Source organism: Artibeus jamaicensis, unplaced genomic scaffold (genome assembly GCF_021234435.1).
Source record: "Artibeus jamaicensis isolate MK-2021 breed Jamaican fruit bat unplaced genomic scaffold, CSHL_Jam_final contig_497, whole genome shotgun sequence".
Classification (NCBI taxonomy): Eukaryota; Metazoa; Chordata; class Mammalia; order Chiroptera; family Phyllostomidae; genus Artibeus; species Artibeus jamaicensis.
This window is the reverse complement of record NW_026521863.1, coordinates 11,492,615-11,506,788: the sequence shown is the minus strand read 5'-3', so window position 1 is coordinate 11,506,788 and position 14,174 is coordinate 11,492,615. Positions and strand designations below refer to the sequence as shown.

The 14,174-nt window shown below is 40.0% G+C and overlaps 1 protein-coding gene across 8 annotated transcripts in view; it reads left to right on the top strand.

Annotated features, from left to right (window-relative positions):
* PLEKHG1 (pleckstrin homology and RhoGEF domain containing G1) overlaps positions 1 to 14,174 on the top strand; it is a 201,796-nt gene that overhangs the window by 42,092 nt on the left and 145,530 nt on the right. For 7 of the 8 annotated variants that reach the window (XM_053668704.1, XM_053668703.1, XM_053668702.1 and 4 more), the window contains exon 2: positions 9,977 to 10,039. The exons of the other annotated variant lie outside the window; for it this stretch is intronic. The gene's annotated coding sequence lies outside the window, so the exon portion shown is untranslated. The remainder of the gene's footprint in view (positions 1 to 9,976; positions 10,040 to 14,174) is intronic. 8 annotated transcript variants of the gene reach the window in all.

Genomic DNA, 14,174 nt, shown 5'->3' with positions numbered 1-14,174 from the left:
CACTCACCTGTCCTCCCTGCTTGTTGCTGAGAGCATGCCCAGGTCTATGTCCCACCTAAGGAGCTGTCACCTGGTAGTTGATGACGCAGAGTGTGATATTTACAGGCTTACTATTTTTCTCACGTCAGCCCATGCCTGCCTCTACCAGATGATGACTCAATTCTAGCCTTTTCTAATCTTCGCCACCACACGTTCTTGCCTGGGCAAAAAAAAGGTGGTGACCTTCAGAAGATGACCTTGGCAATTACTTCCCAGAGAAAACAGAATCACCCAGGAACACACTAGCCTCTACCTGCCATCAAATCTGTTTACCATCATCTGCCTGCCCCTTGTCGAAATGGTGACAGTGCCCCAGCCTTACTTTACGCCAGGTCCTGGGTCCTGGGTCCAAGTCCTCCTGTCACTTCCAGGGATTCTCTTGATGATTTTTCATATTCCAGGATTTTCAAACCCTTCTCTGGAAGATCCATCCTGTCAACATTTATATATCATCTGAACTATCCCATTTAAAACTCCCCTTAGATAACTATCCAGTGAGGCACACTGCATGCAGTTATTCGTAGAATAATTATTTATGAGCAGCACCATGTGCTGAGCATTGGGCACGCCAGTCGTGCCCAAGAGAAGTGGAGCCACATGTGGGCTGATGGGGGACACAGATGTTTAGCATCTGTGCTTGCTGAACATTGAGATTGCCGAGCGCCATTCTAGTTTTACAGCAGGAGATGCAGAAAAGATGATCTGTTAAGTTCAGGCTCCCTGAACTATTTTTTTAAGTGGCATTCACATTGAGTTTGAACCTTTGACATCAGAAAAATAAATGTGCACACACAACCACACATGCTAATGACACGTTTAATAAAAAGAAAAATTGTTTTCCCAAGGACAGATTCAAAATGACTAGGCTTCTTTGCCTCCCTCCGTTATCACCCTCCTATTTTCCTCGTGGGCGACATCATTCAATTTTAGCGTTTCCCCTCTTTTCAGAAGTAAAAGCAGACCACATTAGCAAAACCAGAGATTTCCAGGAAGCAGTAGTTGCTGTGGTGGTGGGGACCGTACAGATGAATAAATCACTGTTCCCTGAGAACTGTAAAATGTTTTATTGGACGTCTGCACTCTGTATTTATGTTTTCTTTTCCCCCCTGAACCTGAAAGCTCATCGAAATAGCCTCAAGATGGATGTTAAATAAAAACTCTGTGATTGAGTCGGTAGTTCATTTCTTAAAAACTGGTTATGTCAAAGCCTGTTTTACTTGACGGATGTGGAAAGGTTGAAGGAAAAAAAAGTCCTTCAGTGAAAGGAAATTACCTTTCTAAATATAACATTCTAAAGTGATGTAACAGTTTTTTCCATATGTTGCCTGAATAAAAGTAGTGTTTTTTTTTTTACAGAAGCCTGTTGTTTTAAATGTTTTTTTAGAAGCCTGGTTAAAAAAAAAAAAATCAGTACTTCAACCGTTAAATAAACAGGCAGTCACAAGCTGAGATTTCTAAAGCTATCTCCCAAAACATTGAATTATTACATAACCAGCGAAAGACACACGGCACCTTCTGTGCCCTTTTACTAAAGTCTGCTGTGCTTACGAGAGCTTCCAACTTCGAACACGACAGCCACCTGCGTTCTGTTCATTTGAGGGAGTTTCGCTTTACTAATTAACAGTGTTCACTTTTGCTGCTTTCTAGCACATCTTAATTGTTTAATATTATTAATGTAGGTCGAAAGAAGCTCTTGGACTCCAATCTATAACAGGTGCTGCTTATAAAATTTTTCTGCTTAGAAGTGTCTGTCCATTTCTGTGGCTTCCTCCAATTTATTAGGCACATAATTTGCTAAAAACCTTAATTTTTGTATTTACCTTTCTTCTCCTTATTTATATCTGGACTTGAGGATCTTTGGAAAGTCTTGCCTTCCCCATAATATTCCCCCACTGATGTGTTACTAAGCCCCAATTTCAATATTAAGCCCCCAATTTCAAGAACATAAAAGTTGTGTTCTTTTTTTTTTAAAAAATCCTATTATATTTATTTCTTTTATTTTTAGAGAGAGCGGAAGGAAGGCAGAAAGAGAAACATTGATTAGTTGCCTCACACACTCCTAGTGGGAACCTGGCCCACAAACTAGGCATGTGCCCTGACAGGGAATCGAACCAGCAGTGTTTAGTTCACAGGCTGGTGCTCAATCCATGAGCTACACCAGCCAGGGAAGAACTGTGTTCTTTTTATGCTTTCAAGTACACACTGTACCACCGAAGCTGCCTCTGGGCATTGTTGCTAGCTAACTCTGTGACACCCCGCCAACTCCGCCCCGCACCCCCCACCCCCGTCCCACTGGCCATAGGTTCCCTAAGGGGACGTACTCTGTCCTAGTCACTCCTGGGTCCTCCCCACCCATGCCGGGTACATTGTTTGGTGCTCTGATGTTGGATGTATTCCAGGCACTTTGGGAGTGGCACAGGTTGCTTGAGTGGGAGGGAAGAGAGTTAGGAAGGTGCTGATAACTGGATTGTAGCACTTGTAACCCAGTTACCATCTGTTCACTGGTCCGCCCGCCTTCCTTCAGAGCCTGCTGTCTTGGGCAGCAGCTTGGGGTTTTCTTTGTAATTCTAGTGCCTTTAACAGCACTTGAATGTACATCATTCATTCAAAAAACACTCTTCCCTTCATTTTTTTGCCCAGGCATCTCCAACATTGAAAAATAAAGAAAAAAGGTGTTGAAATTCCCAGTTCTATTTGGCCAGCTTTTCTTATTACGAGGCCCACTTTGCTTTTATGTTTGTTTTTAAGAACAAAAAAGAAAGAGACATGCAAGGACATATAAGGAGGGAGTCACCTCCTGGAACTTCCAGTATCTCTGATTAAGTATTAGAATTAACAATACTTTGTCAAGTAATTATGCCAGCTGGTAGCCTCTTCAAAAAACAAAGAGGAGACGGCAGATTCTGAGGTCCAGACCTTCAACATCTGGGGTGCAGTGTCTGTGTTGTCTAGCTGCTTCGGGTTTCACTGTCTAAAAATCCTCAGGCAATTCGCCATGAAATACAGCCCACATTTGGGAAGCATCTAGGATTGGCCTGCCATGTCTTAATAAGGTGTAAAGAACTTCCATCACTTCTACCTAGTACTGGTGTGTGGACCTCTGGAACCCAGGAACTGATACAAACGAAGAACTGAACTTGTCTTAAAAACTCAACTCATTTCATAAATTTTATTTGTGTGCGGCGTTCAATCAGTGCCTGATGAAATGTGCAAACCCTAGACAACATCAGGATTGAGTGGGTAGAACCTTCCCTTTGCCAGACTTTCCCCAGTATATCTATTAAAATGCCAATGGAAAAAAAATTCAACTTATTAAAAACTGCTGATGTATGTAGTTTTTCCAAGAACACATCCATTCATTTTGTAACATGAGATGAATTTCTCAGAGACACCATGACTTACTCACTCTGTAACCCTGTGCCTGGCATAGTGCCTGGCCCATATCAGGCATTCACTGTGTAATTTAATCAAATTATGGGTAAAACTAGTATTTTTACTGGATAGGAGACCAATGAATACTAGCTATTGAAAGATTTGTACCACTTCTCCAAGGTCTCCACTTCCAAATTCTAGGGTTTGTTTTTTCTTAAGTGGTTGAGACCTACTGTTTTTCTTTTGCAACACAAACTGGTGAATTAGAAATACCAAGTTGCAAATAGAAATTGACTTGACTTTGCAAGAAAAGCCATAGAGTGTCTGTGTTTGGAGGCCTCTATGAGAATAGAAATATGTGTCCCTACCTAACAAGTCCTAAATACTCATTGAATTAATAAATAAATTTCGAGTCTGAGATATTTACATAAGCACCCGTATCAATGGGAAAATCTTGTGATTGTTTGACATTCTTATTCTGATATGTTTGATAACTTAAATTCTGTCCCTCCACCCCAGCTTGCTCAGCCAGTTTCTTGTGAATTTGTTGGATTTTCTTGTTCATATTGGAACAGTCATGCATACTTACAGCATCCCAGCGCCATGGTTCTAGGAAAGGACTACCAAAATCAGTAAACTTTTGGCAAGAAATAGCTAGGAAAAGAGAGTATTCTTTACACTCTTATTTTTTGCAACTTTTCTTTATATTTCCAAATATAACATTTTTAAGTTAACAGCCTCTCTAGACAAAGCAGGGTACCTTTTTAAAAGGTATCTTCCCCAGTAATAACAAAATTAAGGTTCTTAGAAATATATCTAATGAAAGATCTGTGAGACTTTTATATAGAAAATGGAAAAACTAATTTTATTGAAAGATACTTTTAAAGACCTAAAAATGGAAAGGGGATAACATATATTCATAGATAATTTCATTATTATAAACATGTGAATGCTTTCAAATATGGATCCAATGCAATCCCCACCAAATTCCAACATGCGTTTGTTGGATCTTAGGCTGATTCTAAAATTGTTACAGAACAAAGATCCAGGAATAGCCAAAAGAATCCAGAAGAAGAAGCAGGTAGGACTTAGAGCTGTGATTTTGCAGTCTGTCCAGAAAAAGTTGAGCCATTGTTAATATAACGAGAATGGTTTGCATGACATTGATGTAACCTGGCAGCCAAGGAGAGTGGACTGGACTGCATATGTGTGAACAGTGATGACTTCACTATATTAGTCAGTGGGGATGGTAGATACTGTTGAGTGAGTGTGTATACTGTGTGGCCATCTCATTCAAAATGACAGCGCATAGAGCCATGAATCTGCATCACATTTTGCGTGAAGCTTGAACATTTCTCCATGGAAGCTATTTGGATGATTCATGCAGCTATGGGCAACTAGCAATTGGCAGCTTCATCATGACAATATGCCTGCTCTTACATCATGTCTTATGTAGAGTTTTTTGGCAAAACATCAAATCATCCAGGTGACTCAGCCCCCCCTACAGCCCAGATTTGGCTTTTCCCAAAACTAAAATCACTTTTGAAAGGGAAGAGATTTCAGACCATTGATGAAATTCAGGAAAATGCAAAGGGGCAGCTGATGGTGATTGGGAGAACTGTGTGAGATCCCAAGGTGCCTACTTTGAAGAGGACTAAAGCGTCATTGTCCTAGGTACAATGTTTCTTGTATCTTGTATCTCCTTCAACAAATGTCACTATTTTTCATAATACATGGCTGAACACCTTCTGGATAGACCTCATACATTGTTATAAAGCTATAGGAATTTAGACAATGGGATTTGGGCAAAAATTTTATAGCATCAGGTTGGCCAAAATATGGAGCAGAATGAACTCTCATATTCTGTGGGTGGAGTTTTAAATTGGTGCAATTACTCTTGAAAAAAGTTAGCATAGCCCAATAAAGTTTAGCATGTATATGATGAGCAAATCAGCAGTTCCCATTCAGGTAAATACAAGGCAGAAACCTGATATCAGGACAACATGCAACATTGCTTGTAATGGGGGGAAATGGAAATAGTTACAAGTTCAACAGTGGAGCATATAAATACTCATATCACAAAGTATGCAATGAAATACTGTCCATTAGTGCAAACAATTGCACTACCTAGTTAGCAAAGCAATATGGAGGAATCTCACACGCATAATACTGAGTGGACAAAAGCAAGTCATATTGGGGCTTGTGTGTCTGGTTTTTGTCTCAACAGCACACAATATATTAGTGTGAGATTTCTCCATGTTGGCTCATTTCAGGCCCATGTGTTCGCAGGAGGGCTGCGGCAACTCTGGCCTCTAAATCCTCTCTTATTCGTGCCTGGTAGGAACAAGAAAAGGTGTGTTTCTCCAGTAGTTTTAATAAAATACCCCAAATTAGGTCTCATTGTCCCTGATTGGTCTGGCTTGAACCATGTGCCTATCCATGAACCAATCAAAGTAATTAGAGGGATGAAGCACAATGAATGGCTTAGCCTAATTAATGCCATTCAAAGTAAATGGGCTGGGTGTGGGGAGAGGTAGAGGAAAACGCTAGTACAGTTGCCAGAAGGAAGCTAGATGGACACGGGCCTTCTAAAATAACAGATGCTATTACTCTGCCTGCGTTCAGCAGTCAGTTTAAGAAGGTTTGTATTACACTAGCTATTGCTAATTGCTTGCAGTCTGGGAAGGAAATGAGGCAGCTTAAAGAAGGAAGGGTAGGTGGAAGCCAGAATGTGGTTTCTACGGCACAGTGGGCCCAGAGCCGTAAGTTACCTAGCAGTCCCAAATCAGAATGAGGTGGCACCCAGGGTGGCAGCACCCAGGGTGGCAGCACCCAGGGTGGCAGGTGTGGGGCAGAAGCGGGACTCCAGTCCAAATACAGATTCCTTTTGGATTAACATGATCAAATTGCATGTCCCTTCAAAAGTACTTTGTTTTTGTCTACTTGACTGTGTCTTTTAGATCCTTATGGAGGGAACATTCACAGATTTGCTGTGCCTTGGCAGTATTACTATTAACTATATTGTACTTTCTGCTGGTCTGAAGTCCTGTGATTTCTTGTAACTCCTTGTGTGGATTTCTACCCTCGCTTGGTTTCTTCTATGAATTTCATGTGTTTTACCCCAGAAATAAAGATAACAAAGTCTGTGTGCTTATAAACAAATCTTCAGGGCTCCTGTATTTCAGATAATTGACATTTTAGGTAAGGTAGTTATACTTTTTTTTCATAGTTCTTATCATAAAAAGTAGGTTTTTAAAAATCAGACGTGACTTTTAAATCATTCTTCGTCTAAACATCACCTAATTCAGGCCATTAAAAGCTGTGTTTATCCCGTTCCTAGGTATGGTGGTCCTCCAAAGCTAACAAACCTTTTATTTTGGTCTCTTCTGTGTGTACTTTTTGTTAACATTCATTTTGGAATAACTGGAATTGACCCCATAGTTATTGTTAGGGACACAAAGCTGTTAGTTTCTCTCTGCACCCCGTCATCTAAAATTAAGAATAAGCTTATTTTAGATGGTGTAGCTAAAAGGACATGGTGGCATATGGGATTTGTGTCTCCTTTTTACAAAAACCAACCCTGACATTTCATTTATTTTTATTCTCAAAAGCACACTACTTGTGTTTTGCCTATATAGCTTATTTTAAACATTACCTTGCCTACACTCCAGACTAAGTTTCGCATTGTTCTATGGCCAAAAGCAATAAAACGTGACCGGTTTCGCCACGAGTCAGTGAGGTGCGGCCAGCATTTTCTTCTCACGAATAGAACATCAATGGCTATTTATAACACAGCCCCACCTTCAAAGTGGATTTCTTAACATAAAGTTCTATTTTTATTTAATGTCCTAAGTATAACGTGTTAGTGGATTTTGCACTTCAGGCAGGATGATCAATTTTTTAAAATCCTATCCTGAATTTATAGAGCAGCCTCTGGGGCCTCAACTATCCACCTATAAATAAGCATCACTGATTGTAAAAGCTCTCTTGCTGTGCTCTTATTCCTATAACGGTAGTTCACTTTGGACAGCCCCCAAATAGAAGTTCATTGGTTTACCTCGTATTGAATTTCCTGGCTATATGATGCTCCCCTCCCCCATTTTGGGGAAGTACATTGGTACTTGTCATCATGTCTCACGAGGAAAGCAGTATCCTAAAGATTTCCTTAACTGTTTTCTATATAAATTCTTCTCTATAAGCATAATTTTGTTAACTATGATCTACTTTTAGACCGTCTCCATTTTCATTTGTTTGTGACTGGACGTTGCTGCCACTGGACGAAAAGCATTGCTTTTCCATGTTGTTTTCTCAAACCATCTCACAGAATCTTGACTGTTTCCAGTTGGGTATATTTTAGAGGTTTCTCTTGAGTTTTCTAGGTATTCAAACTTGTCACCTGCAGATGGGGGTAGTTTAGTTTGTTCGTTTCCGCTCACTATTGCATTGTAAGTGAGCATCTTTTATTTTGTCCTGACTTTTTAATAAAAATGTCTGTTGGTTGTAAACCTTTTTTAAAAAAAATCACGGTAAATGATCTATTTCTAGGTTGCTGAGAGGTTGTCAGATATCGGTACTGAGTTTATCCCGTGTCATTTTGGCGTCCTGGAAAATATGAGTATGAGTTGCTCTCTTGTGACCTATTGCTAGAGCATAATAGGTCTACTTATAGAATGTTTCTAGAATGATCCCAATATATATTGTTGTATGACTGTTTTACTATACTAAAATTAAGTTTCCTGAGCACTTTATTTAGTACTCTTCTATCTTAACTTAAGTCAAACAGGCCTCTTAGATTTTTTTTTTTTCTCATTGTGTCTTATCACAGCTCACACATTTGGTTATCAGGCTTGGGATAACTTCATCAAACAAACTGGAAGCCTCAGTCATTCAGATCCTGAAAGCTCTTTATATAGTTGGGGATAATCTAATTCTTGAAGTAAACTACATTCATCAGTTTTTAAGTTTTTATATTTTTGGTTCAGTTTTAATAATTAAATACCATCTCAGAAGACTCTTTCCAATGAGCTGCCCAAATTTACTCATAAGGATATTTTTATGTAGCACTCTTAATTTTTAATCTCTTTCATATCTGTAATATATTCCTCTAACAATTCTGGCTTTGTGTTAGATTTTATGACTAGATTTGCCTGAAATCTGTCTATAGGGTATTTCATTGTATAATTAACCAGCAACTGCTTTTTAAATACCTGAATACAAAATTACTGCTTTTATTTTTATTTATGTATTTTCTAGATTATAGATATTGTTTTTCAACTTTACTGAGTTTAGATACTTAGTTCATTTCTTTATTCTCTCAAATGACGATAAAAAAGTAGTGTTACGAATGAAACTCCATTCTTTATTCCCCATATACAAAGGCAGCCAGCTCCCTTCTATTGTCTACCCCCACTGATGCCTCTGGTTTTAATAACACGATCCAGGATTTCAGACTTAGATGGGACTAGTTATGATAGTAAGGTTTTTAATTAGATTTATTTCAAAAACTTTGAAAGTTCACACTCTGTTGGGACTACAGGTAGAGAAACTAGCCTAGCTTATTCCTCCTTTCCTTGCTTTCAATGCTCTCCACCAGTGCTATCGCTATGTGACCACTTTTTCACTCTTAACTTTTTTTTAAAGATTTTATTTATTTATTTTTAGACACAGGAGAAGGAAAGGAGAAAGAGAGACAGACATGTGCCCTGACTGGGAATTGAACCGGAGACCTTTTGGTTCACAGGCCTGTGCTCAATCCACTGAGCTACACCAGCCGGCGCCATCACTCTTAACTTTTTATTTTGACTTATTCCTCAGCACCTGGAATATTTTTGAGTAACATTTTTCATGAAGCTACCCAGCTGATAAGGCACATTTGGTCTTTTTTTTTCCTTTAAAAGCCTAAAAAAACATTAAAATAGCTGTGGTTCCTTCCTTTTAAAAATAGTGACCAGAAAAACAGCAATCCCAAATTTTACCAGATACGAGCATCCCCATCATGAACATCTATCCCCTTACCCTGCTACTTTGCAAAGATGTAAGATGCAAGGAACTGTGGGATACAGCCACAGAGAAGCACTCAGGCATTGAGTAGCCATGGCCGTAGAAGATTGTTCCCTTGGTGTGGAGGACTTGTGTTTGGGAAGCAGAGATACTATGGTTGCAACTGAGTGAAAAAGTCCATTTTCTTTCCACTCCTCAGGGTTTTGTTCCCCCAGGTAGGGTAAATTCTTCTGGCAAGTCAGTGAACTTAGTTATTAAGTGTTATTGAAAGTTCAAGTCTCTTTTGAACTTTCTGAGTATGTCAAGGGAAGGAGAAAGTCAGAGTAACTTTCTAATACCATATCCTGTTATTTTTTTGTTTTTAAATTACTAATTGTTTTGATTATTGCATTATGTCTGTGATAGACTAATACCATAGACGTGATATTTTCCTTGGAAAATTTTGGCCTTTTTGATTCCAATCTTCCATTTGCTACTTAAAGTGAAGCCCAACTTCTCATCCATAAGGAAAATTAACGCTTAAGTTTTTACTTTTAGCAATTGATTTTTTGTGTTTGCACTACAGGTGAAGACGGATATTAGGAGTATCTGGGTGACCAGACTGCAAAGGCTTCCTTCAGCTACAAAAGTAAGCCATTTTTATTTTTGCCATTGAGTATGAACCACATTAAAAAGTTAATATATTCAGAGTTTAGGTTTGTTAGGTATTTGTGTAAATATAAGTACACTGTAGGCACAGTTTTTCTTTTAACTACTTTGTGAAAGAATAACAAATATTCTAACTACAGGATGAATTATGAAAGAAAATGCCTACTTCAAAAGACACACATGAAGAACAAAAATGGAACCAGGAAGCAGAAACGATAGAGTGACCCAGTTCGGGGTGATTTCTTCCTGTGGGCCTTCTAGTTAGTCCGTTTTTAGGTAGTATTTTAAATGCTTCTCGTTGGCCAGAAAAGTTCTTCTTGTCCTCTTTTAACTTCTTCATTTTCCTCAAGATTTAAAATCTCAATCCAATTTTGTGGCAGTAGTATTTGAAAAGCCACAAAGAATGATAAAAAGGCAAAGGAAGGAAGAGAATATACCCCCACCCCTTTTTAAAATTCTAGGCACTTATTTTAGTTTCTTTTCCAAATACTTTAATTTTTCGTACTCTGACCACATGATAAGCTATTTGTCAAGACCTGGAATGTTGAATTAACATCGCTCAGTTACATACTGAATGCCTACTAAGACGACAGGAAGACATGAAGGAACTCAGTAGGGTAGGTTTAGGGTTATCACTTGTTACTCACGAGATCGTATTGTCAGTTTCGCATACAGGGCTTTTTGTTTAAACAAACAGTAAGATAAAAACAAAATGAAAAGCCTAAGTGTTACAATGGCTTAGAGCTTTGTTGCCTTCAATGAGCAAAATAATAATGCTTTACTGGAATCATAAATATTTGATACCCTGCATTTTTCTTCTTGAAGTACTCAGAGTTATTACAAAGACAAATGGCATTTTAATGGTGTAAAGATGACTTTGCTTGTGTCAGAGTTCAGAGTTCACCGGTGTTTGGTTAACTGGCAAAACAATGTTTTGCTTACTGCAGATCGTCATTATGGGCAAGAAAGTCCCAGGAGGCCTTTTGCCTAACTCACGGCTGCAGTGCTGCGTAAACACCAGAGTCTGTGGTTCAGAGTTGACTTAGCATTAGGCGCAGCGCCCAGCGCCTGGGATGCTTTTAGTGGCCACGAAAATGTTTTAATTGTAATTTCTTTCAGAAGCAGGATAAAATGAATATAATAATAGTGAATATATCATAATGGACCTAGCCTGATTATATTTTTCTTTATACCAGTGCAGTCATAAAATACAATTTTTAACTATTTTTTTTTTATGGAAGAAGGAGCCAAAGTGCACAGAGCCCAAGGACGTCATCATCACTGGGCCACAGACTCACTGTATGTACATGACAGATTCAGTCACTTGAGCACTTTTTTTTTGGAAAATAGTAATAATTTTTTAAATAAATGATTGTCTTCCCTGTAAATGAGTTTATAGACTTGTCTGCTCATCAGTAAGATGCATAGCTCTATCTTCCAAGAAAGAAACGACACATTGTTAGGTTAGATAGCTATGGTACATCGTTATGTTTTCCCAGAATAAAATAAAAAATTTCTCCCTTGAGAGACCCATTGATACTCTGTTTGCTGTGTAATAGGCTACGGAAAGTACGGAAAGGGATGGCGGGACAGGACTCAGGATTCTCTGGTCCCGTTTTTGCCCGAGGGGCGTGGGTTCCACTGGGAGAGGGCCTCACCCAGCCTGCCCGCCGCTGCCGGAGTCCAGAATTCTGTTTAGTTCTTTGGTGATTGCTGATCTGTATTCCTGTGTACACAACATTTTCAATTACCATGACTGATCTCGTTTTGTTTGTTTCTGAAGCCATGATCTAGTGTGGGAGGAAATATTTTTGTTGGTCTTCAACTGCTGTGAGCATATAAAGTGCACATGGAATATCTTCTGAAAATCACTTGTTGATTTCAAGTTAGTGTGTTGCATGCCTGAGGGACCGCTTTTTGAAAATAGGTGCCCGCTCAAGTATACACTCCTTGTGAGCCGGGATCTCTGAATGTTTTGTTTGTTGCTGTATACTCTAGAAAAAGCCAGACATATAAAAGAAGCTCAAGTGTTTGGTGGAAGAATGAGTGAGCTAATTTCCTCCTCTGGGAGTCATGTGCCCCGCCCTTCCCCACTCCCCTTACTAACAGTGCAGACTGGGCACTGAAACGGCCTTGTCCCTAGTGCCTGGGAGGGGTAACCCTGTGCTGGTCGGTCCCCATCTTGAGGCTCATTTTACCCTTTCACAAAAACAGAAGCTGGGCTGGAAGGAACCTCTCTAGTCTTCTAGAACTAACTAAAACAACAACAAAGGTAATCTAATGGCCTTCTCAATCTTAGTGGTCGCCCTGGGCTTCCCTTACCGCATCCTCATCTCAGGCAGTTCAAGGTACCGCGAGCTTTCTCTTTCCAATGCCCCTGGAGGAAAAAGTAACCCTGTATTTCTAAAACAACTCTTTATTTTAAATGTACTGTTGCTGCTGTGGGTAGTGTGGTTCAGTGAATTGAGTGCCAGCCTGCAAACCAAACAGTCACTGGTTCAATTCCTAGGCAGAGCACATGCCTGGGCTGCGGGCCAGGTCCCCAGTAGGGGGTGTGTGAGAGGCAACCACACACTGATGTTTCTCTCCCTCTCTTTCTCCCTCCCTTCCCCTCTATCTGTAAATAAAAATAAATAAATATAAAAGTAAAAATCTTAAAAAAAAACATGTAAGTTGTATGTTATCAAAGAACCCCTCTCCTCAAAGAAAAACCATGCTAGACACCTCTAAAGTATTCTGAAATTTTATTAACTAATCTCTCCACAATAAGTTCACTAAATAGATATTTTTAAAAATTAAATTGTTCTGAAATTGTTTGGGGTATATAAGTGAACCACCAAACTGTCTGGGAAAATGTACAGAAATATGTCTAGTACATCAGTATGAAATAAAAATGTACTAATCTGTTACCCACCCCACTAGGGAAGCAAGCCAGCATATGCCATTGGTACCACGTAATCAAAATGAGCTGGGAAAGCAAGAGAATCTTAGAGAGACATGCCACTGAAGACCTATGTCTGGGGGTGTAAACAGGAGGAACCTTCTTTCTTTTTTAAGTCTGTCTGACGTTAATTAGTAATTCTTGATTAAGTAGTGTTAATTTATGGAAACTTTAAAAAATCAGAACCCATTTTGCATAGTTTGTTGACCCGAGAGGAACTGGAGTGCATTATTTTTTTCTGTTGATACGCATGCGTGTGTGAGAGACAGTCAGCTTCAAGGCTGCCTTTTCGAAGTGCCACCAGGAAGAATGTGTGTGTACTCGCCCATCCGGATATTCCCGATGTTCCCCTTCCTCGACTCTCGGCGCCTCCTAGGCAGGGTTTCACCTGCCGCCGCTCTTTGATGACAGTGTTCAGGGGGAAGCAGCTGCTGGATGGAGGTGCACAGCACAGAGCTGCCCGAGAAAGAAGGAAGCCAACTCGATGGTCCAGGGCATGCACTGGGTCCTGGAGCTCTCAGGATGTCCTCCTCTTGACTGTTCTTGCTCTCAGATGCCAAGCTCCACAGACTGCCAGGTGGGGAGACAGGAAAGTGGGGTGCTTTTAGTGAAGATGCCAAAGATGACAACTGGTATGTTTTTCCCCTGTATTTGCTGGGACTAAGCACTGCTGTCATGGCGCCTTGTGGCCCTACTGTGTGGGCGGGCTCTTCTCCAGAGGGTAAGCATCACTATATTCCTTGCATCCCTATCTGAGGACTTGTACTGCCTTTTTATGAGCAGTTGTGGGATGACTTCACATTGAACCCATCCTGTTTAGAAGCTGCTTCTCCGTCATCTCAGTAGGGCATTGTCTTGAAGTTGATGCCTTTGTGGGACTGGGATATGGTGGCTTATTACCCCTAAATCTTACCATCAATGTGGGGAAGACATGCCTGGGGAGGAATCAACACTCTATGTCCCTTCACATGTCCTATAAGTGACCTTGCCCACTGTGTTCCCAGGGCCTTCTAAGTGCCTTGCTTAGGGCGGAAGGCAGCTAATAGAAGAATAATCAGTGGCTGCAGCATAAATGATTCACATTGTGAATAAATAAGTCGCTGTATTGAGCTAGACGTTGCTAATAATATAACCATCAGTACATTCCTGGCACAGGCCCAGAGCACAGGGGCTG